This window comes from Corapipo altera, unplaced genomic scaffold (genome assembly GCF_003945725.1).
Source record: "Corapipo altera isolate COAL_440 unplaced genomic scaffold, ASM394572v1 255, whole genome shotgun sequence".
In the NCBI taxonomy this organism is placed as follows: Eukaryota; Metazoa; Chordata; class Aves; order Passeriformes; family Pipridae; genus Corapipo; species Corapipo altera.
The window spans coordinates 1,083,466-1,111,421 of NW_020884929.1; the positions used below are offsets into that span (position 1 = coordinate 1,083,466).

The following is a 27,956-nucleotide window of genomic DNA, read 5'->3' on the forward strand; positions in this document are numbered from 1 at the left end:
TGCCATGAGGTGTCCACAGCTCTGTGCTGTGATTCCCAGGGAAGCCTTCAGTGGATTTACTAAAAATTCCCTTTATTTTTGCATTATTCTCTCACTAGAGATGCTTGGTAAGTGACACGGCGATCAAGATAAGAAAAAAAAAGTGTGAGAAGTTCCCAGTATTTACCTCACAAAGTTTGTGATGGGAATGCAAGATAGTATTGAGCTACTGCCCTCTAAGGAAAAGGGTTAAAAGCAGGAAATTTATGAAGTAAACATTGGAAAATGTTTAGAAGAAAGAAGGCAGATGTGCAAAGAGGCTGTTTGGGATGAGCACTCTGCTCCATGAATTAACACTCAACTCTTTCTGACTATCCCACACTGCCAGTCCAGCACCCTCACTCCTTTCCCCGGTGAAAAGTTTCCAAGACCTCACACCAAGGCCACAGCTCTGCCATGTGTCTGTGGGCAGTAACATGCATCACTAGATTGATTCGTGCTCTTGTCACATTCCTCAAGAAAATTATGGCTTTGGTACACTCAGTTATAGATTTAGTATAAACCTGCTTGTATCATCCACTCAGGCTGCTCTGAGAGACAGGACACAACTCAGGGCTGATGCCAAATAATGATTGATTTCCGTCTCCACAGAGCTTTCACAGGCACTAGGGACAGAGGGACACTCATTAAACTCTAGAGGATGCCCAGGTTTTCACCTGTTCAGATGCATCTATCTTGTTGAGGGGTTGAAAATTATTTAAATTAGTCATTCAGGAAGACCTTTCATCAAGAGGCAAAATAGATCTAGATTTACTTTAAAAGTCAGCTTGTTATGTTTCAGTTATGTTTCAGGAGCTGCAAATTATTTGCCTACAGCCCCTGAGCAGTTGCACATCTTTTTAACATGCAATTATCATTTGTATAGGAGCTCCTGGCCAGCTCCATGCAGATACAGAAATGGTATTAATTGTGTAGGTAGTGCATAGGCAGAGTATGATATAATTAGCAGTATGAACATGTTATAAACATCCAGAAGACTCAGGTGCTGAACAAATTAGTAAAAGGTAAAAAAGCCAACCTGATAAATGGTATGGTAATGATGTTTTGATATTATCTCATGCCAAGTGACCGCTTTAAGAGAACCTGACAATCTCCTGAGTTCCTAATTGACAGTGACAGATTGGTACTAATTAGATAATCATGATACCAGTGGAAAATGAATTGATGGGGACACACAAAACCGGTGACATGCAAAAGGGCACCAGGAAGGGCTTCCTTAAGCAGGAGGACACTTCAATGAGTTGAAAAAATACCTCTTATTGTTCTCATTTCTGCTCTCTGGGTTTTGGTTTTGTGGCTTTTTTAAGTATATGGTAATTCTTTTATCCTTTTTATGTTTTATTTAATCTCACACTATCAGTGTTCCAGCTGGTTTAAACAGAGAATATACCTGTGACCTCTGTCAGAGAGAAAGTGTTTTAAATTTTCTAAACCTTTCCTGTTATAAAATTTCCCTTTAAATACCTGACATATGCAGATAACCTGTACCCAGATTAGTCTGGTATCAGGGTTTTTTGTTGCTACTGCTTTAATGCAATAAGCTGCGCACAAGCAAAATTTTACTTAGTCATGAAGATCCTCTTAATGTTTCCAGCATAGCAGAATATTGCAAAGAAATAAAACTCTAAAATTACTCATTTCACTTGACTGTGCCTTCACTTGAGACCAGCTACTAGCACATAACCTTCCTGGGCCTGTGCCATTGCCAAGAGGTAACTGGTGTATGAATGTACCAAATAAAAGCTGTTGCAAAGGTGTTCTCATGGTCTAGAAGTCTGGTCTAATTTTCTCTGGATGCAGCACAATTTCATATTTCTTTAATTATGTTTCAGTCACATGTATAAAACCAGTCCTTCAGAGTTGAAATGACTGCTGCTTTTGATTCATCACTTAGGGGCACATTTTAATTCTCCAAGAAGGTTAATAGCTTCATGCATTCATTGTTTAAGTAATTCCTTAAATCCTCAATGCTTACATGAGCAACTTTACTGGCTTATACTTTCTTTTATTGAAATATATTACAGGAAATACCTTAGAGCCTACTTCGTTAAGTTTCCTTGTAAAATGCTGTATGCCTCAGAAAGAAAGAATACTAACCTGTAATACTTGTTTTTAAAGGGAGACCTCAACTCTTTACTCAAAAAATTGCAGTAAGTATCTCTCAACCTCATTAAATACAGCAATAGGTGCTCCTGTTCTGATGCTGCTGAAGCCACTGAAAAAAGATTGCCCTTCCTGAAGGATCAGTGTAAGACCAAGACTAGAATAAAGTTAATTAAGAAAATGTTGATTCACCAGTATTTTCCCCTCAGGTTATGATAATGTTACTCATTGTCCGGGTAAAACAAAAATCCTCATGCTTTCCAAGAATTAGCTTTTTTATTATTATTATTATTTTGAGTATACAAAGGTGGAACTGCAGCATGACAGAGCTGAGATTCAAATGGGACCCCCTGGAGTTGCATAGCTGCTTGTGAAAAGCTGTGTCATTTGTGGGTTCCTAATGAATACAATTGCTTTCCTTGGTGGTGCTTGGGTTTGATTCTCTTGCTACAGCTGGTTTAGTAAAATTCATTCACTGATGATGCTGGGCAATCCACCTCAGTGAAAATGTATTGATTTCCTGTAAAGTCTGTTTTTGGAAATGTTCTTACACTGTGTTTTTACATACGTTTGCTCATAATTTAATTGCTGTACCTTTAAGCTACCACTCGTGCTGACATAGCTTAAAGAGCCACACAAAGCTGTGGAAATGTTCTTTTGCAGAGAATTGGAGTAAAGAAGGAATTAAGGCTTTTTAAAAGCTAAATTCTTTAAGATTTGTGTCAGCTTGTTGCCTACACACTGTTGACACTTCATCTAAACTAAGTGTTGACTTCATGTTTAAGGGTTTATGCAACTAAATTATTAGGCTCAGTTGGTCAAATGGTGCATATTCAGGAGTTTTAAAGACATTTTCACAGCTGAAAAAAACACACAAGAAAGAGAAGCTTAATGTCTGTTTTAAAACTGTTAAACCTGTAGAAATTCCTGAAGCATAAAGTGGAAAGCATTGCTGCTTGCTGTGCTTGGTCTGCACCAAGGGAAACTGTGTGATGGAACGTTTCCAATGAGGAAGGGAAGGAAAACAATCTGAGCAGAGGAGAACACAGCAGTGATGGTTATTGCATGAAAGATGATTAAAGCAATTACTAATGCACTCTGTACTTAATGGATATCTGACTGTGACTGTCTCCCATTGATTCTCCCAGACAGTGGCAGTCAGAAACACTGCCAAGCACCTCCTTTTTTGTGCAATTTATTTCAATCTCATTATTTACTTCACTTTGTAAAATATGCTTCATATTTTACTGCTCAGAGAAAATGAAGAGGGTAATAAAAAGCTGGGGGTGAACAGCAGTGGTTTCCTCTGCTGAAGAAAGAGCTGTTGGAACTGGATATTGGACAAACCTCCTTAGCAATAAGGGCAGGTAGATCAATTTTTAAAAGGCTGGCAGTGAACACTCCATATCTCTAAATCTTGGAAGCTGGGTCTGGATGCCTTAGCTGAATATATACCCTGATGTAGCCTAAAACTTCTTAGATGTGGTGTAAGAATTACTGCATGATATTTTCTGATCTCTCTTATATGGAAGATCAAATCTGTTGATCGTACTGATCCCTTTGGGTCTTAAAATCTTCCAGCCTATTGCAAGGAAGATTGCTGCCATTTAACTGCTGTGCTTGGGGTACAGGTCCTGAGAGCTTCACACACCTCTGCTGGTTTGCCTTCAATTCCTGGAAGAAGTTGAGAATGACATTTAGTTGCTTCCCAACTGTATGGGTTTCATTTAATTCATATTTTTTCATTAAAATTTCTAGGTCTGTAGTTTTTGTTTTAATTATTTGCTATAAGACTTTATTTCAATTCTGCATCCTCTCACCTTACAGGATAGAAAACGAGGCCTGTGGACATTCATGCTCAACTCATTCCCAGGGATTAGGATTAAAACCACGTGAAGTTACTTTGCTTATTTGTATTTTTAATCCGAGCTGGGTACTACCACTAATACTCAGGTTTGTTTATTTTCTTTGTGGGGTTTTTATTTGTTTATTTGTTTGTTTTCTAGTGCCTTTAATACACCACACTTGAGCTATTGTTGAACCCCTTCACAGTTCATCAGTGCAGCACAGCTCCCTGCTGAATTGGGATGAGCTGGCGGAGTCAGCTGACAGAAGGAAGAGAGGAATCCGTTTGGCAGCAGCACAGACTTACTTTGGTTTAAGGTGAGAATGACCTAACATTTGTCATCTGTTGTTTATTCTGCTGGCCTCTGCTGTATGAGGAGATCTAGTTGTGGATGGCTCCATTGGAGCTTTTATTGTTAGTGCCGCTGTGTATTTATGGATTTGTTTGGCACTTTGTGGGGAAGGTGGAGAGGTTTATACAATGATCCTTGGATATGTTGTGTCTTCAGCGAGGAGAAGGTGCCTGGGGAGTGCTCACTCTCTGGGCTCAGCACGAACTCTACTCATGGTCGTGGGGCCAAATTCAGGTCTCAGGACCAACATCACTTTGCTGGTTTACCAGTCATCTAATATGTACCAGGTCATTACAGGCCAGTGAATTACATATACAAGCACCTTGGTGGAACCTTTTTTTTACAGGTATTTTGTGATAAACTGGTCAGTCTAAAATACCAAACTGACAAGGGGTTGGTTCAGACCATTAGGTAAGAGAGAAACTTCTCTTGAAGAAGCAGCAGGAATTTTTTTGGTTGAAAGCACAAGGCAAGATAAATACCACGTTACTTTTAGGGTCAACTGCCTCTGTGGACCCCTGTCAGGAGTGTTTCTAACATTTATGCATCCTGCACAATTTTGGACCAGAGATTTTTTTTTTTTTTTTGCTTTTTTTTGTCCTTAATCTTGCTGTTCAAAATAAACTGTAGCAAAATGGGGCAGCATTTTGATTGCTGTAATCATACCTACCACACTTAAGCGTTCTGAAGTGTTCTTCATCTCCTAATTTTCAGCTATCAGTAGCGTTTAGGACCCACTTTGCTTCCTCTTGAAATCACAGCTTCTGAGACAGAGCACCATGAGAGGTTGTCAGCAGCCTTTTCAACTCTGAACTCCTGGTTTTCTACACCTCAGTGATATTTTTTGTCTCTTCCTTTGGGGGAGAAGAGGACAGGAAGCTCTTTTGGATCATGATGACTCCTTGTTCTCTCCTGATTATGCTAAAATTTCAAGGATAGCATTAAGAAAAACACCCTAGAAAAGTATTGTGCTGATTCCTTTTCTAGTTTAAGGGGCACTAACTACTAATTGCCTTTGGAAAACCTAGCCTAAACTATTTTTTTTCTCTCCTCCTTTATTTTATCAACAAATTTAATTAAACTGACCACAAAAGAACCCAGAAATATGAATACCAAAGATATTGGATTTGTTGACAGATATGAATGTGTTAATTAGCCTTCAATTCAGCCACATTAAGAAAATGAAGTCTTTAGTACACATCTCTGTTGTTTTTTATTAAAACTGAGGAATTAGAAAAATAAAAACTGTCAAAGAATAGATAATAAAACTTTCAGCATATTGAGACAATATTGGTAAATCTTACTGATATGCTGCTTATAAAAAAAAGGAAATATAATGCTGAAATTCTAATGAGAATCTGCACTGTTGACTCTCCTAGCTATGGGAACAAAGCAATTTATACTCTTTTCTGGAGCTATTAAAATAGTTTCTTTTCTGTTGTATGGTTTTGCACTTATGGTTTTTTTCAAGTTCTGCTCCTGTGGGTCTGCTTTCTCCTTGTTTCTTATTGGAGTGATGAGGATCATTTGAGTCAAACCCATTAACTTTCACATGGTTTTCAATCAAGACCTTTGCAAAATGCCCAATTTCACAATGGCTTTAATGGAAAATATAGATTGCTTCGTATTTGATTTAGACCTCACCCCTCTGCTTGTTTTCTGTTTTTTCCTCTCAGGCTATGCAGCTTTGCATGATTTTTCTCAGTCTTTTCCTGGGATAAGCATGCATGTTGGACAATTGCTCTGCTTCTAATTATTTTTGCACTGCACTGAAAATCATTAATGTTATTTGTAGTGATGTACTTGCAGTTGATATCCTGGAAATTAAAACATTCAGTGGGAAATCCCGGCTATGCTGGAGTTAAGTTAAAATCCCCATTGAGTGAACGTTTTTTCCTATCTATCTAGGCATCCAGGTCTAAATATAATTAGACCCTGGTTTGTCTCCACCTCATCTTTAATAGAGATATTAACAATCTTTAATACAAACAGTAACTGTAGTTGTTATAGCTGATACAAACTGTTAGTTTACTCTTTCCAGGGAAATTCTCTGACATGGGATTCTCTCCTGATCCAGTCCAACTGAAGTGGAAGTGACAGCCCTGCCCAGTGATCTTATTTAAGGAATTGGAATGTCCTTTCTCACTGGTGTCAGAGCCAATTTCTGCCGAGGCAGTAAGAGTACCTACAGCCAGGAGAGTTTGATAGGGCCTGGCTTTCCTTAAAAGCATTTCTCAGGGTTGTTACTGTCTTTTACTATTGAGTGCATTCTGAAAATATACTTTTCTGGAGTATCCAGACACTGCAATATTTACCTAACTATTAAACTGAGAATATATAATATATGAGCAAGTGACAGTGTGTTTTTGATGGATAAAGTGGGCTTTTACTGCAGAAGAGGTGATTTCTCTTAAAGGTGTTGTCACTGCCTAAAAGGAAGAATAAACAGAATAAACAGACTGAGAAGTGGCTCTATAGGTATGATTTTTCTTCTGAAGTGATTTTGTTGTTCTTTTGGGCTGCAGGTGGAAGAAAGTGTTCACTCTTTCCAAGTGACCTAAAAGCATCTGGAAAAGTGAAGGTAATGGACTCCAGACCGAGTTTTTTTCAAAGGCTTTTACTGAATATGACAAATATTTGTGATTGCATCTCTCAAGCCTTATGAAAAAATGGAAACGTTTTAATTTATGTGATAGTTTTGCTCTCAGAGCTCTATTTCAAAGGAGCCCTAACACAGTAATGGGTAGGACTGGTGATGGGAGTGATTCACCCATCATGAGTTTTTGGAATGTAGTATTTGTGTGTAATTTATAAAAGTATGGTTTTCACTCACTAAAGACATGTCTTCCAGCTTAAATAGGTCTAATACACAACCACAATTCTCAGCCTCCCTACGACCAAACAGAGTTTGCTCATTGCATAGATTCAAAAGAAGGGGAATAGGAATTATTGTCTAAATATAAGAGAATTAAAGAATTTAAAAAATAATAAAAAATGAGAGAGAAAAAGAACCTAATATGGCCCAGGGGTCCTTCTTAATTTACAGAAGGCTTCTTCCATAGGCTCTTTTTGTGATGCTTTTCCTTCATTTTGACCTTCTAGATTTTGGCCCGAGAGCATCCTCAGTGCACAGTTGATAAAGTCACGCTCAGAGGAATGGTAGCTGGAGACAGCCTCAGTAGGAAAGCCCTTTTTCACTCACTTCCCAGTTTGTACTGGATGTCTTAAGAACATGATAGGGATTTCTTTTTCTTTTTTTTCCCCCAGTCATACCATGTTTCAAAAAGGCCAGCTTGGCTTCTTGGGTTTTCAAAAATGTGGGTTGTTGGGTTTGTTGTCTTTTTTCATTTCCCCAGTGAAAATCTGATGTCACAAATGCATTCAGAGCGTACACAAACCCTGAGAGAAAAGAGCAGATTTGTTTATTGAAAATCATCACCGTGTTACTTTTTGTGGCAGGGAAAGTGTAAAGGCAGAAAATTATTCAAACCCCATGTGCCCTGACTGCAAAGTGAATTTGTAGGAATCCAGAGCATAATAAGCCAATCAACTCGCTAGACAGTATTTTTAGTCTTTTGCTGGTTTATTTCATTATTTTCATTTAATCTCATTTCCAAGTCTCTCCAGCCTCTCAAAGTGAGCATATGGGCAGTATACAGATATCACAACAATGTCTTAATATCCAGCTGCTATTTGTGTGCAAATGGGGACTGGCTGCATGGCTGGCTGGAGTACCCTAAATGAACCTGCTGCTTCCAGAGAAATATTGCAGAATAATTTTAGTCAATTGCCTTTTAATTGGGACAGTTGCTGATCCCTAACATAGATTGTTGAGAAGTCACGATAGCAGAGAGAAAGCAGATTGAATTAATGGAAGTATGGAAACTGTTTAGAGGGGAGGAAAAGGAGCTCACACTTTCTTCTCTGCCTTTACAGATAGAGGATTGGGGTCACAAAAACTCCGTGTGGCTTTAGCATCCTTGAAAACGCCAGGAATGGAGTAATTGGATGACTGGTACAGGCTGTGGATGCAGCTCTTTCATCACTGCCCCCAGTGAATGGAATTCTTTCCCTTCTACATTTAAATCTAATACAGACCTTCAGATTTCGCTGTGGATGGTTTCACCTCTGAGCTGAGCAGCAGCCCGAGAGGTAAGGTTTGGATAATTGGAGCAAATCATTCAAAACCCTTTTCAAAGCAGTGCATTATGCATGAACCAGTTTTAAAAATGGACAATTATAAAGACACATCTTTTAAAAAGTGCTTTTGTAGTGAGTAAAACAAAGTGATTTCTTCATACTCCTGTGCAAAATGGGTGGCTACAAAGCATGTGCATAGATTTCTGGAGATAGAATACAAAGAGGATGATAATAATAACCTTTTTCTGTTGCCAGAGAGTCTGTACAAAGATTCCATCAGCATTTTGCACAGCATGATAAAAAATGTGTAAAATCCTCATCATCAATGGAGGTTCAAAGTGAAACAGAATCAAGCAGAATAAGGTGACCATAAAGAAAAGAAATAGCTAAATGATATTAAGGAAGCCAAGATAACTGAAAAAATTAACAGCACAATAGCTTATAGAATCTGCTTCTGCTAACAAAAGGCAATCTTTAGTGCCCAGTATCTCCATTCAGTCTGAAAAAGAAAGGTAGTTACATTCTGGAATGAACAAAAGGCAAGATGCAGTCAGGGACTTATTCTCGACTCCAAAACTGCCTTCGGCATCATTCCACATTGAGGTGTTGGCAGAGAGAGGAAGTCTCTCCTTTTATTGAGAGGTGAGAGTTCAAGGATCTTAACTTCAAAATTTAAATTATCAATGTAAAATCATGCTTTTCCTGTTTTGTTCATCTGTTGCTTCTCCGTGGGAATCATATTTTGGAGACTTTTTCCCATGGAGGACTCCTGCTTTGTATTTGTAGTTGAAACCAGATGAGACAAAAGTGTTTTGGGGTTGCTTTTTTTTATTTTGCTGTTTACAGCTACATATTTGCCTTCAAAAGCAAAGCTCAGAGGGTTGTATTAATTAGAAGTACTTCAAAAACTTGTATTTCAGAGCTCTTCAAGAGCCAGAATAATAAAGAACAGAATCGGAGAAAAGAAGGTTAAGGGAAGATGAGAAAAAAATTAATATATCTTTTTTAGACTTATATCTTATTCTCTTATGTACAAAGAAGCTTTAAATCAAGCAAATTAAACCTTAACATGGTTCACCTTTGAGCACAGGGCATAAGGGAGAGACACCTCCTGAGGTCACTCCACTGCTGCAGCAGCCCAGTAAGAGCCAAAGTAATTTTGTTTAAATTCAAAACAGGTTCTGGCAACACATGCCCATCTGCCACCCCTCTGGCTGAGAGTCAGGTCTGCAAAAGTAGTATAAAGATGCAACTCCTTGTCTGATTTTTTTTTTTGCCCCTTCAGGTGCCTCTAAGAGCTTTTCATCTGCCTGTATTAAGTTCTCCAACAACACAAGAAAATAGGTAATTAATGCAGGGGGACAGAGAGGCAGGTTAAAAGAAAGAGGGGAAAAGCCAGCAGTTTGTTGTTGGAGAATAGATGGAGATGGATGGAGGCTCTTGTGGAAGGGTCTGGGGGGGGAGGAGGATGTTACTGAGCTCAGGGTTGAAAGTCACTAATACTGGTTATCAATATAGTTAGTTAAATATTCTGATGGACCTTCAAATGTTTATGACAGTTCTGCAGTGTTTGCATCTGCCATGAAAATAATCATGCATTCCTGGGAACTGGTAAATGTACCAAAAAAGAAGCAGTCTCCTTCATTTATCTTGTTTTATGCTCATTGTAACTCATGTTACAACATGATGAATTAATTGTGTCTTACAGTGCTACAGGTTGACTGCATCAAATTGGATGAGTGTAAAATATCTCAGTGCAGTAATTACTATATGCTTCAAAAAGGCTTTTCTGCATATGACATGATGTATGTATGGCCATAAGTAAAGAAGAAAAAAGAATACTAACACATGACTTTTTTAAGGAGAAAAACTTACATGGGAAGCAGAATAACAGTTCTGATGGACAGGGAAAATATGGGACAAAAAATATACAGTCAGAAGTCAGTGTTGGGAAGTGAGAGAGGCAGAGAGGATGTAGCAAAGGTCTTGCAGATGTTGACTAATGGATGTTGAAAATTGAACCAGGTGTTATCTCCCAGAAGAAAGAAGCAAGTGTAGGTGTAAATATGCAATTTTTGAACTTGAAGCAATTAGAGTTTTAAGTTAAAACTGAATAATATCGCTGTGGAACATTTAGCAGGAATTGGTGTGCATACAAGTTCAGCCTTGCATGGACAGAAAAAGATAGAATAAGAGGAATAAAGAAGACTGTCTTTTTTAAGCATTTGGGTTGCACTTTGTGGTGTTGGAGAACACAAATAAAGAAGGGATTTCAAGGAATCATTATGATTAAATGAATGAAAATAGTATGGTAGGATTCTGATTTGCAGCTTAAATAATATTAAAACTGAAACAAGAAATATGAAACTGTGAAGGCAGGGGAGGTTGTTTGTCAGGGTTTTTTTGTTTGGTTTAGAAAGGATACTTTTTTTCCCACAGTTTGGGCTACAGATGGGTCTCATGGGATTTGCTTTCCAACATAAGGGAGATATTCAGGCTTTCAGATTTCATTACCACTTTCTTCATTATTGTGCCTTGAGGAGCTATAAATAACACATGGCTAATTTGTGAATATGGCACATTCCAGGGGATGTGTGTATTTTAATCAGGGCACCTTCTGACATTTGGTAATTGGTTTACAAATTTGTTATATAATTTCATGAGTATTAAGTTGCTAGGAGGAAAAAAAATCTAAATTTACGTGGTCTAAAATCTGCCGTCATTGGACCCCCACAGCAGCTGGTGCTCCTGCTAGGTCTAACTGAGGACAGGTTTTGAGTCAACAAGTACATAAACTGGCACCATTTCTTTATTTCTTATAGGTTTAGTAAAGTAATTAGTAGCTACATTCTTCATTACATCCTTTTTTTAATTAAAGCTTTTTTATGTGTTTATGCATATATCACTAAACTGCTTTTAAGACGCAGGTAAGTTTTGTCTGGTGAGAACCCGGGTTTTGTGTTGGAAGGTGCATATTTGTAATTGGAGTATTTTTTTTTAGGTCTGTTTGTAGGAACAAGTGTCACCAGTGGCCAAATTGTGAGCTTGGATGCTGCCAAAGTCAGTTCTGAGGCTGTTTTGTGTAACACTGTTCTCCTGCAGCTGGGACATCCAGTCCCTGGAAATGGGCTGGCTTATGTCTGAAATAATACACATATGACATGGATTAATATGGAATGTAATCGCCCATTTTTTGTATTACTGCAATCAAAAGTACGGACACACTGAAAACTCATCTCATTTAAAATCTTAATTATTGACTATTAGTTTTCTCTTTTGCACAAAACAAGACATACCTGGCTGTGTTTCCAAACTTTCCTTACTTCTCTGGCTATGCTTATCGCCACACAGCATTTAGTGTGTTAATTAATTGTTAACGAACGAATATTTCAGCTATAGACTACAGTGCTGTGCTTGTTCATTTATATTATTACTCATTCGATAAAGGCAATATGTGCCAAACAGCAGGATCCGATGGGAACATCTGCTAGTGAGCAGCCACAGGCAGGAGAGCAGCTCACAGGAAGAAATCCACACCAGTAATTTACTGAATTTTAATTTTACTTACTCATTTTAGGGCAGGCTGTGGGTCATTTTGTGACAGGCCATGGGGTCGGTCACTGCCATTTTGGGTAAAGGCATGGGGGGGGTGTCTGTCCACCATTTTGGGTAAGAGCATGGGGGGGGGGCATCCGCCATTTTGGGTAAGGGTGTGGGGTCAGTCACCATTTTGTGACAGGCTATGGGTCACTCCGCCATTTTGTGACAGCCCATGAGCCAGGTCCACCATTTTGTGTCAGGCCATGAGTCAGTCACCACCATTTTGAGACAGGCCATGGGGGCACTCCACCATTTTGTGATAAGCCATGGGACAGTCTGCCATTGTGGGGTAGTCAGTGAGGTCAGTCCACCATTTTATGACAGGCCATGGAGTCACTCCCCCATTTTGTGACAGCCTGTGGGGTCAGCTGCTCTCCTTCCAGTGTGGACCAGAGGCTGACTAAAGCTCAAGGGGATGGGGGTGGAGCAGTGGCCATCCCTTCTACACAGAGTTTGCCCAGTTCCCCTCTACGTCTTACCTCGTTGTTTTGAGCCAACCAAGCATTCCTCCAGTATCCTACAGTTGTGGTGCAGGAAGCCACTCACAGATAGATAATTTAAACATCTGGACTGGCAGGGAACACCACTCGTTCTGTCTCCCTGTGTCCCACTAATTTAGGGCAGAACCGATTTAAAGCATAGCTACAAAACATATTGAGGTGTCTCATAAGAGTTAGAACATCCCAGAAATGCTTCTTTGGCTTCCTTTGGCACTGAATCCATGTTTTTGCTTCCAGAGTAATCTAAAACATTTACAAGTGTGTTGTATTACAGCCCCCTTAAGTCTTTGGACTTGAATCCTGGCTTGTTAGCAACAAATAATGTGGCCTAGAAACTAAAACAAGGTTCACAAGCTCTTGGAAGCTGCATAGGAATGCGTGGGCACGAGGGACTTGTACCCTCCATGTTGTGAGCTGTGGGTAACTGGTAAGATCAGACAGTTGAGGGGGAAAAAAAGATCGGCCCTGAACTGGAATTCTGAGGACTTCTATGCTTGTCTTACATTTTTCAAGTTCTTCTACACATAACCAATGCAATATTAGCATTTTTAGACAGATGATGAGTAAAAAAAGTAGTGTAAGAGTCCACTAAAAGCCTTTGTGATTTCTTCTCCCTAATTCTACTCCATTTTTGTTGCAGCAAGGATCCTATCAGCCCAAGCCGCAGCACTGGCTATGAAGGTGAAATTTGTCTGGCCAGCCAAGTGTCCCTGCTGTCCATGCACAGCAGCAGATAGGGCACTTGCTGCCCCATATGCCGAGGAGCACAGCTGCCTGTGGTATGTCTTGACATTAAAAATGCCAAGCACCTGCGACAGGTTTTGGCATCTGTCACTGCAGCATGAACTGAGGCAGCTTGGGCTGTACAAGGCTGGCTCAAACCAGGCAAGGTACCAAAAGTTTTGCCTTTCTGTTTCAGAGCTTCACCTCTGCTGGCATACGGAAAACCCTCTGAGGCTCCAGGTGCTGTGGAGCTTGTATTTGCCTTCTGCAAAGTGCTTCTGGAATTTTAGGATGATTTACATCAACGTATCCTGTGCCACTGCGCCAGGAGGAGTGATGAGGGTGCCTGAAACACTCTGCAGGGACAAGGACACAAGAGAACCACACTCAGAAACCAGGAGGAGAGTCCCCACGAGGAAGGTGAGTGACTGCAATACCATGTCATGTTGCCCAAGAAAAGTCACAATTACTTTCATGGTGCTTGGTGGAGATTCTTGTACGTGGCTGAAGCCTGAGGCTTGGGAACAAATAGGGAAGGGGTATTTCTGCAGAATCTGGTGGATAACAGCTCCTGTGCTCCTGCTGAGCCAAAGTCCTGGCCTCTCCTGTTGAATTCTGGAGCCAGCCCCTACTCCCTTGGACTCAAGTGTGGTACAGCCTTGCCAGCAACCCTAGTGGTGCTCTTTGTCAGGGATCTGGATGGGTTTTTCCTTTTTTCTTTTTTTTTTTTTTTGTGCATCACAAGGCTGCTTAAACAAATTACTTTTGAGAATTATAATCTTCCTTACAAGAATTGCTTCTCTGTAGTGAGAAGCAACTCATTGTGAAGTGAGTGACAACTCATTTAAGAAACTATAGTAATTTCTTACTTGCAGGAAACAGTGTGTCCCGTCTTTGTTAGCTGTGGTATTTATCAGCTTGAGTTTCATACAGACTCCCTTCCTTCAGTCTGGGTTTTTCTTGAGAAAAAGACAATATTTATAATAGTGTTTTAGAAATAGGTTTTGTCAGTTCGTGGGATCTTTGAGGTTGTCCAGGCAGTCACTGGTGGGTTGTACTGGGCTGGATTCATCTATGCAATACTGTAACTTCAAATATTGTGGTTTTTTTAGTGTATATGGCCATAAAATAGAGACTTTGCCATAAAGTAGATTAAGGAAGATCTTTGATGCTTTCACTCAAAGCACAGCTCTTCCAGAAGGTGAGCATTAACAAGATGGTGGTGTCACATTTTCATGACAAGGTTCTGACTGAGCAGATCATTAGAGAGAAAAGGATCAAAGCCACTTCCACACGTTACATTTTGGGTGGACATGAGTGTGTCACTGGCAAAAAAGCTTGAGTAGCGAACTTCACAGGAGGGGAAGCTCACTCCTCCTACCTTTCTCTCCTTTGCAATTTCCTTTCTGTGAGTCATAAACTTCTGGAATTTCAAAGCCCTGATGTTTTAATCCAACTGCAAGGGCTGATATAACTACGATAAGAGACTTAGACATCAGAAAAGTTGTTGGGTCTCCTTCATCACTAGTGGACAAAACCCAAATACCCTGTTAAATCATAAAGTGTTTATTTCTTACTGTCTCGCCAGTAATCTCCTTGGTCTGAAATTGCCTTTTTTTTTAGTAAGGGTTACTTATCTAACAAATCTGAATAAATTTACTAAGCACAGAACAAAAATTTCTAGCCAGTGCAGTAAACCGGGAAGTTTTACTTTCTAATTTTTAGTAGATTAGATTTCTAATTAATTTAATTCTAATTTATTAATTTAACTAAAATGTTTAAATTTTACTAAATTGGAAAGCTACTTAATTCTCTAAACCTTCAATCTTTCTCTGCCCTGTATCTACTGGTGGGACGTTTGGTGCTTTCTTCCAGGGGTATGGAATACACAACCTAGAGCCCAGTGGCACAGGGAGCTGTTAGATCCTGATCTCAGGGTCTACTGCAGGCAAGAAAGGCACTTCCACTGCTTGATAAAGTCTATTGAATGTGTTGAATTGCCATTAATCATGTTCATCTCTGAGTGGGGACAAGCTCCTTGAATATCTCCAGGAAAGCGAGCAAGAGCCACACCAAAGTTGTCTTCTACAACAGGATTGTAAGATGTGTAGCCAAAGTGCTTCTCAAACTTTTTACAGATACTCCAGCACATTTGGAGCATTTGACAGAAAAGAATAGGCAAGGGCAACAATGATTGATCCATGTTTTTAAGAAAAAAATTGGAGCCATATTTCCAGCGGGGGCTTCAGAGGGGCATTGATATATTTATCGCAAAAGAGCTGACGAGCGCCAGCCTTTGCATCACTAAAAATGTAGCCTGCTGCAAGAATTTACAGCTGGAAGGGAAGATTCATGGCCCCTCTCTTTATTTATTGGAAAAATCTCTCGCAGCTGAGTAAAGACATAAATATAAAATTAAATCACAAAAACTACTCTGAAGTAGTGCTAAGGTTACTTCTTGAACCTACAGGACCAGGACAATGTAAAACTGATGTCGAAACACAATTGAGATGAACAGTGTTCACTCATTCATTATGACAAACACCACTTTACAGCTAATATGTAAAATCACAGATTATTTGAGAGTTTTTGCTGTATTCTTGTATGCAATGCTTAACAGAGGGACTCAAGGACAGCACGTTAGATAAAGGTACATCCATGAATTTCTGTCCTTATGATTTATAGCTTTCATGTCACTGTAAAATTATTTTTATAGTTCATTTTACCAGTGCATGGTGCAAGAGAACTTTATATGCTTTTGAAAAATAGCTTCATAAACAACAACAGGTTTTGATATAAGTTCTTTGAGTGCATAGATATGGGTGTGAATGCATGGATTAGGTTAATATTATTTGTCCTTTTTAGGTCACTGCAGATATTTTAAGTGGCCTCAGCTCCATGGGCCAAGGAGCGTAGGAGACAGAGCAGGTTCCTCCCTTTAGCAGCCGGGAGAAAGGGGGCAAAAGACAACCCACCCCCAAGAAAAATTAGTGTTAATGTATTATTTTGGGTAAGACAGTCCATAATCTCTACATAGTGAGTTTTCATCTCTAGATCTTCCAGCTCTTTATCTCAATTTTGCAGGTTGCAAAACTGATTAATTACACTAGCAACATCACTATAATTAGTGCTGATTATTCTCTGAGCTTTTTCTTCTTTAATCATCTGTTTAATTTGAACTAAATCCCTATTTATCAAATAGTCTAGGTTTTAGCATCAGAAGACAGTGGATTTTGCTTAAGTCTTTCCACCTTGAACTCAGGTATTGTTATAAAAGCTTCGGGAATACTTCAGTGGGATTATAACGATTATAACTAGATCAGGATTTGGCATTTTTTAAATATCTGGTCATCTGCCAAATGTTTTGATGGTATAGCTAGCACTTTGTTTAAAAACCTAGGAAAAAGAGATGAAAAATAACATCCTGGAGACTCTCATAAATTCCCTGCCATATTTACACCATTACTCCATAACAGAATCTATGTTAAGCCATGAGGGAGAACAGTTTGTCGGCCAACCCGGAGAAGTTTGAATTGTCTTTAATCAAGAGCTGTCAGGATAAAAGAAAATGCGTGGAAGCAATCTGTGGCTGTTTTTCAAAACAGAAATGAAACAAAATCTGAAGAAATAAGGACTGTACAGCACTTGTACATGATGTGCTCTTTGTATTATCAAAGCCTGGTTTATGTTGACATATTGTACTGTGACAGGAGAAAAGAAAAAATAAGTAAAACTTACAGCTGAGGTGGAATGATGTAAGAGAGGGAAGCAATACTTGCTTCACCTCAAATCTTTCAGTAGGTCTGGAGCTGATAGTTCTTCTCCTTCATTAACACCTCTCTGTTGGGCCTTCTCTCTCCTTTCATGTCCCCCCAAACCACTGTAAAAATAATTACTAATGATGATGAATAGGTTTTTTCTATTTTCAGTTTTCTCTATATGAAAATCTTTATCATTCTCTAACTACTTGAAAAGTCAGTGTAATCCTCTGTAATTCATGAGCTCGGAGCATTTTGCCCATTAGGATCTTTTTTTTTTCCATCATTTTTTTTTAGCTGCAGCACCTCTTCTCAAAGTGAAAAGAAGCATAAGGGAAAAAAGTCACCTCTTGGTCCTATCCTAAACCCCTGCTTAGGTAAGAGACTTGCTGCACATCTTCTGTAATGGTTTGTCATACTTGATTGGAACAGGAGATACTGGGGCTGTGCCAGGCATATTTCTGTTTGGTTAAGTTATTCCCATGATTCTACCACTAAAGATGTGCTTAATCTTTCCTCTGTTTAAAAAAGAAATAATTTTTTACGTGGTGACTCATTTCCTTGTTTTAGCATTACCATATGCTGTTTATTGCTTATTTAAATTACATTAATGTAAAACGCTGAAGTTTGATTTCAGTGACATTATTGAGTGGGGGGTGGTGCATCAATTGTAATATGTGATGTTTAACTGCAGTCACTGCAGATTTAGCATGTATTAACTTTTATTAGAGGTGAAATACTTGCCTGGTGAGCAAGTTTATGGTGAGAAGGAAGTGCTCATTTTCCAGTCATGATCTTGTGCTCTTTTCTTTCTAATTTTCCATGACTCTAAAACTTCATTCCTTCTTTGGTATAAGTGCAGACTAAAAACCCAAGCAGTTTCTGCTGTGATTCTTTCCCATTGCAATCCTGATTCTGAAGTTCAGGTTCAGTTTTCAGACTAATGGTCTCTCATCAGGTCACTGCAGAGAAAACAGAAAACAGTGAGAGAGGAAAACAAACAGGAGATGGTACATATGTAGCTTTTTTTTTTCCCCTCTCTTGACCTTCCATGTCTAAGATGTTGGTGTATTTTAAAGGACAAGCTGCAGGAGGCACCTAAAATGACATCATATATTCTATTAGCCTTTAATGTAATTTTTCTAATATTTCTAACCTTTCCAATTGCAGTAAATCTACCTGGGTTTTGTTGTGTTTTGGTTTGGGTTTTTTTTATTAAATTTTAAGTACAACCATATTAACCTCTTTGGTTCTATTTGTTCTTCCTACAAATGCCCTGTCGTGGCTGCCTCTTCTTACTTATTCCTACAGCTAGTGTCTCATGAAACATAGGCAATACCCTCCATAGGGAGTCTTAAAACACAAATATACTGGTTTTTAATGGGGTGTTCTTCAGTATCAGCTGTGAAGTGGAAGCACGGGAGGAAGAAAAACAGTGATATTAATCTATCAGCCTAGGAAAGGCAAAAATAAGAAAAGTATTGATTTTTTTAAACATCATTAGGATCAGCAATGCATCACTTCCTTGTGAGAAATGACCCATCCTCCTCCTTTCCAATGCTGTTGCTTTTGTAATGAGTTTTTATTAGGTAACCTATTTTCTGTAAATTATAGCCTGGACTTCTCAACAGACATCAAACCATCTTCTCAGTAAGAATACTTGTTAAATTATTTATTTCTACTTGGAAAAAATGCACTTCCCAGTAAAGTAAGAGTTGTAAGGGAAGTCATGTGTAAAATAGAATTGTGGGTATAAAAATGTTAATTACAATCCTTGGTTAGGTTTTCTTCCTTGTCATACAAAGAGTTTAACTTAAACCTATTCTTAAATTTTTCCCATTTGGAACTTAATGCAAAAGTCCATTGGTGAGGTAGTAAAGCCACTTTATTGAATTTAATTCTATCTCTGAGGAGTTAATTGGAAGGGAATTTGTTTTTCTGTTCGTATTTTCATCAAAAAGATCTCATCAGTTCATATTAAATATAGATATATTTTAAGATAATAAACCCTTTTAGTTAAATACCTTAAAGATTTGTTTAACTGGTCGGTGTTACACGGTTAGGAGACCTTATGCCCTTTTCCTGCCTAAAATGACTTGGACATTGGTGTTTACATTTAATATCTTTGGCTATTCTTGGTGAAAAAATATGCTCAAATATTTGACTGAACCTCCATTTTCTAGTCCTTTTTGGATAGAGCATTGTGAACTATTCTGCTCAAAATATTAACATTAACAATGGCCAGGGAAAGGACAACTTCTGAAAGAAGGACATCAGATGGATTTATTTTCAGCCTAGAGCTTTGAAACCATTTTTACTGTTCTCCAAATAATTCTGACATGATGTGTAAAAAGAATCACAAAGCATACCGTGTTTTATCAAAGCTGCAGGATCTTTTTATTATATTAATGCACTGTTTAATGAGACAACACTGAAATAGGATCAGTGCCATTAATTTTTAAAGCTGTATTCTATACAGTGTCAGTTTTTGAAGAGAAGTGAAAAAGGTTTGTAGCTCATCTTTCAGCTGTACATCAGATCCCTTCTTATGGTTAGTTCTGGTATAAATGACAAAAGGTTTGGGGTCTTTTAGGGATCTGTTTCAGCTGACTCTTCAATGAACACTGATTACAAGGACTATTTGGAATTACATGTAAACCCATCACCTTCTCTCAGTGACTTATAACTTGCTATTTCCTTATTTTAGTTGTTTTTATTATCTGTGCAAAGAGAATCATACAAATGATGAGTTCAGCTTTGATCCACATTTGCTATGGCATCACAATCTACTTCCCTCAAGCTACTGAAAATATGTTTATTCTTTAGCAGAGTCAAGAAACCAAAACACTGAATAACAGGCACAGTTTTCTTTCTACCTCTGCCCTGGGCTCAGATCTTTTGCACTGTTTTAATGTTTTATGGTGGTTTAATGTTTTATGGTGTTGAAACAATTTTTTTATCTGATGGGATTCCTGTAGGATATCCCGAAGGATAATAATTAGGCTGGATATTTCAATCCCAGTACTGGAAGGCTAGAGAAGAAGATAAAAGGATGCAATTACTGAGCAAGTGTGTACATTCTGGGCAAGGTTTCTTGATTATTCCAGTAGCATGGTAGGATTCAAGGGCTCATAGAGGAAAACCTGAAGCATGCCACTTAACCCTTATTCCAGGTTTCTGCAGGATCTTGGCACAGCTTTAATGTTTTTGTTGAACCAAGACCATAACTGTGACATAGGGAATTGCTGCTGCTGAATTGTCCTCTCAGCCAGAGGGTGTCAAAAAGGGACGTTGAAAAGGCACAATGTCCTTGGCGTACATGAGCCAAGATAGCACAAATTTATTAAAGGAAGGACCTATAATATTTTGTGTAACAAGCACAGTTTTGTGCAATTAGAATGTCCCAGCCTCTGTGTCCCCACTGCTAAGAGGCTAAGAAATCATTACAGCCGACCAAAAAATTCTCAACATGAGAGAAATTGTTGGGTTTGTATATTTGGGCCCTACTCCAGTGACCCCTCTTATCAGGTGTAAAAACAGTCATGCAATCAAATTTTTTAGTCCTGTCCTGTCCTCTTCTCTCCTCTGTCCTGTCTTCTCCTGTCCTTACTAGAGTCACTGTCACTTTAAACAATGCCTGTGTGGCTTTGATCCTAAGAATCATTCATGCCTGACAGCCAGAGAGGGAAGAGTTCAAGACTTGAATGAAGTCATGAGTAAACAACTGTGCAGGAGAACACTCTGTCATGATTTTAAAAGAAAACAGGATTGTTGGACATGAACTTTACAGAATGGACATAGAGGATCAGATTAAAGGGAAGTAATCTCCAGCTACAAAGGGCAGTGCAGCCCAAAGGGTGACCCCTGCCCATGGCTGAGGGAGGGGTCAGACAAGAGCTTGGTAGCAAGTGGGGAGAATGTGATGTCAGAAGATTAGAAAGGTCAAGATACAAAACTTCAATTCGTGGCTGTTTATGCTGAAAGTACCACGACCAGGGATATTCACGGTGTGGATCTGTGGGCAGCCCTTGGGAGAAATGGAGATTTACCAGGTTGCTCTGCCTCACCAGATGGTTGGTCCTCATTCAGCTTTCCAGGATGGCTCTATGCTCATGTCTAAGGGCTGGAATACTGTCCACTGCAATCTGATAGGAGAGGAATAGCCAAAAAATCATCCCTCTTACCTCCTTGTGGTCAGTATCCATTGATCCCCCTAACAAACAAGGCAGGGTAGGGCCTTATCCACACAAGCTCTACTGCCAACTCTGCCACTGGGAATTTTCCTGCAATATGTCATAGTTCTTCACTTCAAAGTAAACATAATGCAATGCATCTGCTGTGCTGCTCTGTAGTTTTGGCTTGCACCACGTATTTTTATATCCCATCCTACCATGGTAAAAAAGGTATGGATGTGCAAAGAAAACGACATATGCACTTTTAAATAGGAGTTGTTAAAATTAGAAACTATAAATAATCATAGTTGCTTCCACTTCACAGACATTTGTAACAACTATTTTCAGTGTGTTCCTTATTACATTTAGAAATTTTCTGGGTTTGTGTCTTTCTTTTTCCCCCTCCCTATTTTGTATGCCACAAAGCAACAAACACTCCCTCTCTCGCTTGCCATTTATCTTTTTCTTTTTCTTATGGAATAGAAGAGAAAATGGAGAAAAGAAATATGAAAAGCGTAACATCCTTTGAACATCATGCATTCCATTAAACCCACTAGAACAAAACCAGGGGGAAAATGTGAAAATTTGTCAGTTCTGAGCTATCAGTCTTCCTGTTCGAATTAAAAGACATACATAGACCTACTATCTCTTCTTTCAGCAAAGCTGAATCTTAACAGAATGTGTTTGGAACCATTAAGTTTCAGAGAAATCTACAGATTTCAAAGCCCTCATCTTTCAGGGTTTTGTGCCTGAACCCATTACACAGTTTGCTCTTATTTCTACAAGAGCACTACAGAAATTTTAAAATATAAGCTCAGTGATTTGGATCCTGATCTTTTTTATTCAAACAGCATCAATTGCTTCAAGTCTCTGAACCTGACAGAACAACGGAGTCATTTATTTCTAACCTTAGATAGGGAAGAGCTGTTTTTTAACATTTCTATTTTCTTGTCCACGAGGCATGTAAAATCAACACATCTGTAGGAATGCAAATAGCTTATATGTGAGGACAAGCTGAAATTTAGCTTTCTCAAGCAGATTATATTTATTCATCAGCATTCACACATTGTCTTATCAACACATGTAGGCACTTCTATTTTTGAAAAGCTTCATCATTTGTTCAGTGTTTGAGGCTGAACTGTTTCTTCTCAAAAAATTGTTTCTTAGATTGACAGATCCTTGTGATGACAAAAAAAAAATCAACAAAAACCCCTCACCCACCTTTCTGTGCCTGCTGTGCAAGGAGCCACCTGTCTGAAAACAGGCCTAGAACCAGCAGAGGGGTAGATTTCAAATATTCAGTAGTATATATGGGTCTTTAGATACTGAAGTTGCATATAGAGTATATTAGAAAGTAACACTGAAAGTTTTCTGTTTAGGAAAAATTATATAGTTATTCAACATATACGTTTGGTTCTGTGTTGGTTTTATAATTAGCTGGTTTGTTCCTGGGAATAATTCCCTCTCCTTTTTTTTCAGAAGTTCGTATATCTTCTTTAATCAGCCAAAGCACACATTTGTCTTACAGACAAATGCATTATATGCTACATATTTCATCACTGAGTGGCTGCCAGAAATGGATTTCCATATCTAGTATTCATGAATCAGCAGAACACCACTATAAATCTTCACTCCCTATAAAGCTGTTTTTAATAGAGGTGTATCCTCATTCTGATATTCTATAATCAGCTTTGTCAGAGACACTGTGGGCCCTTTTTCTTTAAAATATTAGCTTGCTAAAGATTTAAACCACTATTCATAAGCAAGAGAGAGAGAATTCACATATTCTATCTAAAATCATTAAAAGATTGATGAGCATTCATACCAGCAAAATTCTGGCAGAAGAATAATTTCTTTGCAGCAACCTGTGTAATTAAGGAGAGAGTGAATATTGGTAAAAACATTACTCCTTACCCTCCTTTTCCACTCACCAGAGATGGATCACATCTTAAAAAACTGTGTTTCCCTCTCCTGTAATGGCACAGACAGGTGGGTCAGTTGTAAGAAATCAGAAACCACAGGGTTCAAATAGTCAAACTGAGTACTTGGACACAGGATCCCTTTCTCACTATTCTCCAATCTGGATTAAATAATTTTATTCCTTTCAAGCATTCCTGGTAGCTCACCTTGTCTAGGCCTCTCTTTATCCTATGCCTCTCACCACCTCAGATTTAACACTGAAAAGTACTGAACGCTGGCCCTGTGGGTTTAATGTGTAGTAGACTGGAAAGGAGCTAAGAAAGCATCAAAATGTAGGACCTTGGAGAGTTGTAGTGAGATAACAAAGGCCTGTGCATGGTTAGATGGAGTAATCCCAGCCAGCCAAACACCTCTGAGGGGACAGCACTGGTCGTCTAGAGGGAGGTGGAGAGAACAAGAGAGGCATCACATAAACCAAGTCACAGCTCCTTGGTGGGAGGAACAACATGGATCTTTTTTGTCCCAGATCTTGTCACCACTCGTAGAGAGAAAAGGTGACAAACCCCTGTCAGACTGAGGAGGAATGTTCTACCTAAGCTCAGTTCTACCCATGAGGTGGGCATTATTCACAGCCAAATAAGAAAAGAGTACACTAGAAATCTGGCTAAGTTACTGTGACTGAAGAAGCACAAACTGACCTTAAAACTCTTAATATATGCTTTTTTTTATGCAAGAAAAGCTATTCTTGTAAGAGCACGATATAAACTACAGGCATAATGTTTCTGTAATTCATTTGTTGCACATACAAGCAATGGCCATTCCCTTCAGCCAAACAGCTAAACCAGGTTAAGTCGTTGTTAAAACAAGCCTTATTGTTGTTTTCAACAAGAGATTATGGTATCTGCACAAAAGTAGACATGCCTTTAGGTTTCTTCTTTAAGTACAGTTACTGGCATATGGAATAATAAAAGCAACATTCAATGGCTTAGGGCAAGACCAGCATCCAAAATAGACTTTAAATGACAAACAAATTGGAGCAGGCACTTATGTCCACATGAGCCAAATGGTACTTACCTTTGACAGTAAATGCACAAAATTACATCTGGCTGAGAAAATCCCTCTGGGCTGGAAGGAATTGGCAGGTGGAATAGTACTCACAGGAGTCTTACTTGTCCTATGACATCTGCTTGTGCCCACTGCAGGGGGGAATATTGGGATCTCTGATCAGGTGCTGGCAGTTGTGTATTTTTAGGTTATATCCAAGGAATTACAACACCTTCTGCCATTTTTCTCTTTGAGTCACTTCAGTGGCTATTCTGGAATAACTGTAATGACAATTCTGGGTTAAATCAAGTAGAAATGCTTTAAGTGTCTGCATTTGCCATGCTCGTTTTACCTCAGCATCCCCAACTTTCTATGGCTCTTTTCCAAGCATATCCCACACTTGCCTAGCTCTGTTTAGTCTGGGTAAGGTATAAGAAAAATAGCTGGAGGTCATATGGCTGTTATCCATGCATAACTAATCCTTTATCGGAACAGATGTGAGCTGCAAAGAAAGACAATGTCTGATTTTCCAAAAGGTTTGATGGAAATCTGTCTGGAAACTGCCAGAGCTGAGTGAAATATTTCCAGTGAACCTTTGCTTACTTCACTGAGAGCTGGTGAAAGCACCATGTGTATGTATAATATATATATATATTTCAGTGGCATATGTCTATTCAGTAATGAATTTGTTATATGCTGCAAAAAGAAGAACACTGATGGGAATCAAACCAATGGAGCCTTCCAGTCTTTCCAGCTACTAAGAAAAGGATAAACATGATTTTCATAGGTGGGATAGATAGTGATGGCACTTAATTTGCTGTAGTAAGCCTGAAGTGAAGTCTGAAGAGTTTAAACATTCTAACTAATACAAATTCTAGAATTTCTTTGGAGCTTCATTAAAGGCTTCCTCTAATTGTCGATGTTGGGTGTGGTGGTGACTAGATACTGTGGTGACAGGTTCTCCAGAAGTGCTGAGAGATAGATAAAGTTGGGATAAACTGATGTATTTCATATTAGGAGCAGCTGGATGAGCCCTGAACACCATACCCAAGTGATTAATTTCTGAATGGTGGTGAAAAGAGAGGGGGGTGCTCAAATAAATCAATGGTGATTTTAATAAACTGGGAGCTTCTAGGTACTAAATCTGTCTGCATCTGATCTGAATTGCAATTACCTGTCAAAAATTCATCCATCATTTGCAAGTTCCGGACAAACTTTCTGGCAGCAGATGTTTCAGGAAAGCTATTTCATGCAGGAAATATATTGTTGGGTGTACAGCATTCCCAAGAACAAAGAGCAAAGTAGAAAACATTTCACGAGTAACAGCAATAACTTCTCTGTCATACCTAAGCCTGGTTTATTGGGGAATATAATTTGTAAATGTGAATTTCCAGCATAAATCAGTCAATGAAATCCTACTCGTAATTCAGCCGATCTCCAACAGGTGTAGTAATTCAATATTTGTGTACTTGTGAAAGCAATGGTATTTCTAATAACTTTAAATTCAGCATTATTAAACCCCGTCTCTCAGACTAGAACACTGGTGACTGCTTTGCCAAAATAAATAAATGGTGTGCCTCCAGCAGCCAGGCTGTGGGAAGAGCAGCTCTCATGATGACTGAGATAATAAATATGAAATAATGAAAAAAGCCCACACCAAACAACCAAAAATCCAAAACTCAGAAGAAATTGGGGAGAAAAAAATATTTGCCTGCCACTTAATATGGGTTCATTGACTTCCTGCCATAAGAGAAAGGACTGTATGAAGGATTTAGATTCAGAATACCTAAACTCCAGTTTTTCCTTGACACCTGTTCCCCCGTTTGATACATGGCTGCTCCCTCCTGTGGCAAGGTGGCAACGTAATGAACATTTCTTTGCAGCCATCAGTGAAATTGTCATATAACACCTCTATTTCTCATCTGAACATGTGCCTGGAAAATGACCTCTGAAGACAGGCTGGACATATGATTAGAAGATTGCTATCCCAGCCAAATATGGCCCCAAAAGCTGTTCTACTGCCACCTCTATCAAAACCCTCCCTTCTGTTTGCCAATTATAATGGCAGAATCTATCACTCTTTTCAATTTTCACTGTATCAGGAATTTACTTTGCACATTTTCTTCCCCTCTGTAGTACTTTCAAATCACATTTCATTAAAAGCTGTTTCTGGCATAATTGGGAGCAATTCCCTCATAAAATGACTGCTGACAGATGGATCCATTTATACCTTATACATGATGTGCTGAGCTTCTTATCTTGTCACCTGTGCCTGGTGTTTGAGGATCCATCTTTTGTATTAGTGGCTTGGGAAGCCTTAGTTTGGTACACTGTACCAGGTGTGTTCATTTGAGCTCTGCTCTCACACCCCTGGAAAACTGAGGGAGAAAACATCTGGGTTTGTCTTTTACTTTTGCAATATGTCATTTTTCAGAACTTCCCAATGTGTGTGGCCTCGTGGCCCCTTTCAAACCACACTGAAAGTAGTACAAGGACTCCTGTTGGCCAACATGGGGTAACATTTTCTGTAGAAAGATGCAATTCAGAAAATATTTACATATTACATGTCCACTGTTTCCCTGTTATTTATTTCCTTCTATTATTTAGGTTGGAAGGGCTGTGGGTACTTTATGCAAATCACTTCTCAGGCCTGTGACAAGAGATTGTGTCCAATCCAAGGGGTTTTACTGCCTTAGCACTGGCTCCTGTGTCCGTTCCTGTGTTGCCATCTGTCCATTCCCCTGTGCCAAAGACACAGAGGAGAACCAAAGGACAGGGAATAAATGCTCTGCTGCATCTCACAGGTACTCCAGCAGTGCCTGAAACCAGCACTGTGCACTAACCGGAGAAGAAAGTCCATCTCTGGATGAGACGTAATAAGTAGGGAGTGAATTATAATGAATCTTGAGGATAAATAACTTTTATCTAACAGAGAGGAGAAGCTGGAGCTGGCAACGGGAAAAATAAAGAGGTGAATGGCATGGAAAATGATCCTGGCAGGAAGCTCCATAGTGAGCAGAGGGAAAGATCATTTATATCAAGGCCTGGGCACAGCAGGAATTGGAAGGGGAGGGTGTGAACCCAAACCAGATCCTCTCCTCTCTTTACGTTTGTGAAAGACTGCATTTTAGGAATATCAAAAGGAAAATTAACTTTCAGCCTTAGAAGTAGCTGGAGGAGCAAGTGCTTCAGGCTGGAGATGGTCGGGATGAACATAATCTTGTGCTAAGGGTAAGGGTGCAATCCTGTCCTATGTAGCTGTCAGCTGGACCAGTGTTTCTCCAGGATGTTTTATGAAGCCTCGGGAGACAACAGTGGATTCAGTACTTTGGAAATCGCTTACCCTGGAGAAGGAAAGGTGCCAGCACCAGTCAAACAATGTCCAGCTTCTTCATTAGAAGCAAATTGTTTGAAGCTGGAATCTTTCCTGACTAGTGTTTTTCCCTTAATTTTCCTGTGAAAAGATTATTGAAAAAGCTGTTCCAGGTACTGTGATCATGCATTCCTACAGCCTTGAGAATTAAACTTATTCCAAGTGCAGCCCCCATATGTTTGAGGCCTATATGCATAATGTATTTTAACATTGCTAAGGCATCTGTGACCTCAGCTCAGAAATACCATGAGGGGGAATGGCAGAAACCAGACAGATGAAGGACAGGGGGTGTAGAGCTTAAAACAGCCTCATTAAAATGTATTTTTCTAAGTCTGAAAAAATAATGAGAACCACCCCTTGATCCCTTTCCCTGAAAGCAGTGATCA

General features: G+C 39.1%; 3 long non-coding RNA genes across 5 annotated transcripts in view; 1 reads left to right on the plus strand and 2 right to left on the minus strand.

The window, feature by feature from the left end:
* LOC113954471 overlaps positions 1-27,956 on the plus strand; it is a 56,652-nt gene that overhangs the window by 12,775 nt on the left and 15,921 nt on the right. Inside the window, exons 9-13 of the long non-coding RNA XR_003530218.1 lie at positions 3,970-4,095; positions 4,195-4,305; positions 6,866-6,921; positions 8,277-8,492; positions 13,500-13,723. This is a non-coding gene — a long non-coding RNA (uncharacterized LOC113954471). The remainder of the gene's footprint in view (positions 1-3,969; positions 4,096-4,194; positions 4,306-6,865; positions 6,922-8,276; positions 8,493-13,499; positions 13,724-27,956) is intronic.
* Positions 883-12,136, minus strand: LOC113954474. 3 transcript variants are annotated; one of them, XR_003530225.1, is made up of 5 exons: positions 12,049-12,136; positions 7,614-7,739; positions 7,174-7,231; positions 5,011-5,261; positions 883-3,816 (listed from the first exon to the last, which is right to left on the minus strand). It is a non-coding gene; the product is annotated as an uncharacterized LOC113954474 (long non-coding RNA). The 3 variants fall into 3 exon arrangements; XR_003530224.1 differs by lacking the exon at positions 7,614-7,739 and having other exon boundaries at positions 5,011-5,194; positions 12,049-12,123; XR_003530223.1 differs by lacking the exon at positions 7,614-7,739 and having other exon boundaries at positions 12,049-12,123.
* LOC113954472 overlaps positions 17,672-27,956 on the minus strand; it is an 80,085-nt gene continuing 69,800 nt past the window's right edge. The window contains exons 6-8 of the long non-coding RNA XR_003530219.1: positions 24,228-24,478; positions 23,165-23,204; positions 17,672-18,023 (exon numbers count right to left, since the gene is read on the minus strand). This is a non-coding gene — a long non-coding RNA (uncharacterized LOC113954472). The remainder of the gene's footprint in view (positions 18,024-23,164; positions 23,205-24,227; positions 24,479-27,956) is intronic.